Source organism: Lissotriton vulgaris, chromosome 8 (genome assembly GCF_964263255.1).
Source record: "Lissotriton vulgaris chromosome 8, aLisVul1.2, whole genome shotgun sequence".
Taxonomy (NCBI): Eukaryota; Metazoa; Chordata; class Amphibia; order Caudata; family Salamandridae; genus Lissotriton; species Lissotriton vulgaris.
This window is the reverse complement of record NC_141696.1, coordinates 861,433,550-861,439,549: the sequence shown is the minus strand read 5'-3', so window position 1 is coordinate 861,439,549 and position 6,000 is coordinate 861,433,550.

Below are 6,000 nucleotides of genomic sequence, written 5' to 3'. Positions count from 1 at the left end.
TTGTTTGGGAACATTAGCATTTAGTATGTGCCAATTGGCACATACAGTTTGTCTTATCCTTTCATTAATGATTGAGTGCTTAGTTACGAATACCAACTGGGGAGTAATTTTGCTCGTTTTTGGTTGTAACAAGCATTGTCTGTCATAAAAACGGGCCCGCTTATATGAGTCTCTTATTATTTTCTTTGGATATCCTCTGGCCAGGAATTTTTCTTTCATCATTATGGCTTTGGTATCGTAGTCTTGGATATTAGTACAATTACGCCTCAGCCTTAAAAACTCTCCAAATGGCACGCTATTTTTTTGTGCGGATGGATGATAGCTATCATAATGGAGGAGTGTGTTTCTCGCGGTAGGTTTGACAAATAAGTCCACAACTAATGCCCCCTCTTGGTGTTTTATTACTACATCTAGGTAGTTTACTTGTTCCCTGTCAATATGGTGTGTGAATCTGATGTTACTGTCACATGCGTCTATCCATTGTAGGAAATCTTTTAACGTGTCCTCATTATCTGTCCAAATGAAGAACACGTCGTCTATGTATCTGGCCCAGTTAGTCACAGACTCATAGAAGGGTGCGACTTCATTGAACACAAACTGAGATTCAAAATATGACATATAGATATTAGCAATAGTGGGGGCACATGAAGCCCCCATGCTGACTCCATAGGCTGAGGCGTAATTGTACTAATATCCAAGACTACGATACCAAAGCCATAATGATGAAAGAAAAATTCCTGGCCAGAGGATATCCAAAGAAAATAATAAGAGACTCATATAAACGGGCCCGTTTTTATGACCGACAATATCTTCTTCTACCATAAACTCCTTGCGCCCCCCTTTTTTCTTCCCCCTCCCCCTCCCCCTCCCCGCATGTGGCTATCATAGGCAATTCTGTCCCTTTTTCAGCTCCCATCTGCAAGCATTAGAGTAATAACAAGTGTCAACATTTAAGGAATATATTAAGAAGCTATGCAACTGTTGTAAATAATGTAAATAAACGTTCGGATAACGGATGAGAGAATTGTATAATATGTATATAAATGTATAGGTCTATAGAAAAATGTATATAAATGTAGAAACCCCAGCACTCAGTAGGTTAGGATCAGCTTTTAGTAGAGGGATAATCACAACAGATAGATAATTGAACAGACTCATGTATATATAGAGAAGTAAAGAAGTAATTGTTAGACGTTGTTTGTGAATAACATTTTGAAATAGACAAAATACTAAACTACTATCTCTCATCATTATAGCTACTGTTTATGCAAAAAAAGAAAATGCAGAATTCCTGAGGAAGGCAATCGGCCGAAACGCGTTGAAGGGAATATATTCTGTATTCAAGAAATGAAATTATGAATTGTTTAAATTAAGCTATTTTATGAACCAATCAGTGTAAATTTACTGTCATGTGTTATATGTAAAAAAATTGTAAAAAAAACAAAAATGTTTTGATAAAGTGTATAAATGAAATAAGATATAAGGGAAAAAAAACTATTTACTTTTAAAAAAATAAAATAGAAACGTTCAACAGAAGCTAGTTGGTGGAAATCAGTCTATTGAAAAACAACGTCTTGCTTACTCTGAAGTAAATGTGCACGTAACCCGGTGTGTACTGTTCACTGTTACAAACAGTACTATACCTGCTAGGGTTTATCCTTTAAGGCAGGGGCCCCGATCTTCCAAAATAAATATGCATCCTGTATATTTAACATTGTGGTGGGCGGTGCTGTATTCAGCACCCATCACAATGTTCAAAAAGCATGTTGTGCATTTGCATGCACAACGTGACAGGCACCGCGCGGTGCCTGCCACGTTGTGCATGCAAATGCAGGGGTGTACCATAGGTACCCCCCATGTGCCCCACCCACCACCCCAACATCCTGGGGGAATGCAACAGGACCCTAACTGCGATCACTGCATGCCTTTCTGTGGTGGCAACGCTTCCTGCCTGAATTCTAATATGGATGGCGGTGTCTTGCAGACACCGCCACCATATCAGGACCCTTTTATGCCCGTCACCTGTGTGACTAGCGGAAAACTGGCGGACGGTCTTACCGTCTGCCGGGGTCCTACTCGCCATCCTAATATGGCGGGGGAAATAGGTGGTGGGCGGGGAATAATTTATTTATTTATTTATTTATTTATTAGAAAGTTTTGTATAGCGCGAACAAGACCCGTGGGTATCAGAGCGCTTAACATATAGGCGTATGCGACAGACAATATATATCAGTCAGTTATACGGGCATCGGACGAATTACATATGAGGCGTGGACGAAAGACATATATATCAAACAGTTCTACAGACAACAAATATGAGGTAGATGATAAGAGGTAGGTAATAAATATAGTCAGTGTTGGATATAATTCAATCACGAGAAGATTTGTAAGCAACTATGAGGTAGATGATAGGAGGTAGATGATAAATAAAGTCGGAGGTGGATATATTTCTATCATAGGTAGAGTGTGTAAACAAGTATGATATTTAGTTCATTGACAGTTCGAGACTGATCAGTTCTAGGTAGTGTATTTTTTCATCAGAAAGCTCTTTAACTCTCGCTTGAATGCTTCCACATTTTGGATCTTCCTGATGATAGGATGAATTGAGTTCCATATTCTGGGGGCAGCTCCTGAGAACGCTCTGTCATAGGTTTTTTTCTTGTGGAAAAAGGCTGGCCGTAGTAGAAATTCTTCAGTACTCCTCGCTGGCCGATTCCCTCCCGATAGCTGGAGTTTCTTCGCTAGGTATCCTGGGGTGTTGTGGTGTAGCGCTTTATGGGTGATACAAGCTATCTTCATTTGGATTCTAGCTTCATAGGGTAGCCAGCTTAAAGCTCTCAAGTGTGGCGATATGTGGTCGTATTTCCTGGATCCGGTGATAATTCTTGCCGCAGCGTTTAAGCATGCTTTCAATGGTGCTGTGGACATTTTTGGTAAGCCCGCTAAGGTGGTGCAGCCATATTCAATCCTAGAGATAACTAAGGATTGGATAGCCAATTTGAGATCCGCCTCTGAGATGAAAGGTTTCAGTTTTTTTAAGTAGTTCAGGTGGAATCGAGCATTCTTGGCCATTGCGTTGATGTGGGCTTTCATGTCTAAATTCTCATCCAGAATGATTCCTAGAGATTTCGCTGACTTGATTAATGTTGGGGTGCAGTTTAGCGCAGTCACCACTTTCGTCCACTCCTTTATTTCCGTACGGCTCCTTGCTGGTGAGATTAGTAGGAACTCCGTTTTGTTGGCGTTAAGCTTCAGTTGGTTGGTAGTTAACCATTGCAGAGCCATTTTTAAAGCCTTGTTTCCTCGTTCCAAGTCTTTTAGGGACGTGATCTTTAGATATATTTGCGTGTCATCTGCATACATGTGATACGATATCCCTGCTTTTTGGAAAATTTCTGTAAGCGGCTCAACATAAAGGTTAAACAGATCTGGGGATAACGTAGACCCTTGAGGGACTCCGATTGAAATAGGACAAGGAGGTGAAATTGACTGGTTGACCAGGAATCGTTGTGATCTGTTCTGTAGAAAAGAGATGGACCATTTCAGCACAATTCCTGATAGACCCATCCTGTCCCGTAACCTGGACAATAATGCTTCGTGATTTACGGTGTCGAAGGCCGACGACAGATCGAGGTGAATCAGTAGGCACGCTTTGTTTTGGTCGAGTGCCTGTAGCGCATCGTCAACAATATGGAGGATCGCAGTTTCAGTACTGTGACCTGTTCTGAATCCTGATTGGCATTCATCAAGCAATGAGAACTTGGTGATGTGTCGGCTTAGTTGGTTCTGTACGCATTTTTCAATTAGTTTGGCCAATAGCGGGATGTTGGTCACTGGGCGAAAGTTGTTTGGGTCTGATCTATCTGCTGTAGGTTTTTTGATTAAGGGGGCAACTTGACCTGTTTTTAGGCAGTCAGGGAGGATCCCTTGTGATAGTGAGGCATTTATAATTTCGGTCCATATTGGAATCAGAACGTGATTGATTTCTTTTACACATTTTGCGGGAAGGGGATCTTGATAGTGATTGTTTGGTTTAATTTTGGAAAGCGTTTTGGCGATACTGTGCTGGTCATACAGTTCGAACGTATCCCAACTTGCCTCATTTTTTGTTATGGTATTCTCCGTTGTCACGGCGATATCTATCATAGGCATTTGTTCAGTGGGAATGTTTGCCACAGCGTCTTTGAGCTCAACTTCAAGAGATTTCGCCTTCTCTGTGAAAAATGTAGCAAATTCTCCGCAATTTAGGGGTGTTTTTGAGTTCTCATGGGCAGATTTGGCTAATTTGTTTGATTGTTGCTTTAGGATTTCAAAGAGTTTTCGTGGTCTGTTTTTGGCACTCTCCAGTTCTGACCGTATGAATTCCTGTTTTGATTTGATGATCATTTTATTATAATGGCCTCTAATTTCTCTGAGTGCTTTCAGCTCTGGGGATGAAGGGTGTTGTCTCCATTTTCTTTCGGCCATTCTCAATTTACGCCTTTCTTCATTTAGCGATTCATTAAACCATGGATTTTTAGTCTTCTCCGAGATGTTTTTCAGTTTTAATGGCATGGTGTTATTGACAATAGTTTCGACCGTTGTTATATAGTGTTCGGTCAGTTCGTTTACGTTCTGCAGGTTGTTATGAGGTTTAAGGTCTCTTTCACAGCTTTCCACTAGTAGCTCTAAGTTTGCATCTCTTGTGTCTCTAACCCATTTTTTGGTCTTGACGGGTTGTCTTGTTGTGCCTTTTTCCATTATAGGTAACGTGAATGTAATGGCATGATGATCCGACCAGTCACATGGTGTTATAGAGAGGATTGCTGCATCGTTGTTTCGCGCAATAATCCAGTCTAACGTCGCTCCTTTCGAGTGTGTGGGTTGTGTGCATAGTTGAGTAAGGTTCAGTTCAGCAAGGAAATCTTTCAGCGATTTGACCAGTTTGTCGTTGTGGTCCTCCCAATGTAGGTTGAAGTCGCCAAGAAATATATTATTGACGCCGTCATTAGAGTTGGTCGTTATGATCTCCATTAGCTCCTCTGTAAACTTTTCGCTGTCTCCTGGTGGATGGTAAAAAGAGTGGAGGTTGAATCTTTGTTTGGTAGCTGTTCTGAAGTTAAGACCTAGGTATTCACTTGATTCTAGGGGGTCGGCTTGGATTTGTTTGACCTCAATCTCGGATCTGTGAATGCAGGCTATGCCTCCTCCTAACTTTATAGGTCTATCGAGTCTCAAAATGTTGTATTGGGGTGGTACTAGGAGATCCATGATAGGGGATGAGGATTCCGTCAGCCATGTTTCTGTAAGAACTGCTACATCAATGTCCTTGTTGATGATGAGGTCAGCTATATCCGATGCATGTTTCGATGCCGACCGACAGTTGAGTAGTAGACATGCCAGCGGTTTTTCTTTGTTGCTGAGGTTTACATTCTTGTTCTCTGTGGCTGTTAGCTGTACCTGTTGTAGATTGTGAGGATTAATTGTTCTATCATTCTTTCTCGATGTTCTGTTTGAGTCGAGTGGTACTGTTTCGATTCTTTCCTCTCTCTCGTGTTCCGGTGTTTCATACGATCGGGTCAAGGCCAGAGTTTCCTCCTTTGATAAAGGTTTTGCCCTATTCGGTCTGTTGTCATTATGATTCAACTGCCAGATCATTTTGTTACTCTTTCTTTGTGAGCGGTGTATCACGTTTTGGATGTGCGTGACCTTGGAGTGAATGCTCGCCATCATCTCCTCGATTTTATCCATTGCTTGTGAGGTATTTATAGTGATTTGTGCCATCTTGTTTACAAGTTTCTGGAGCATATTAAAATCTTTCCTGTTCTGATGTGACTTCTTAGGGTGGGCAGATCTATCGTTCCGGGGTTTGTACTTTGTTCTTCTCTTTGCCATACGGGCAGTGGCGATCTGCCCGCCATTATAAAAGATTCCTTAGTCTTGTAAATGCTTTTGTTTGAATACCTAAGTTACACCTATGTGTGCAAGCAGTTTTATGAAATAATGCAATGAAGGAGATGA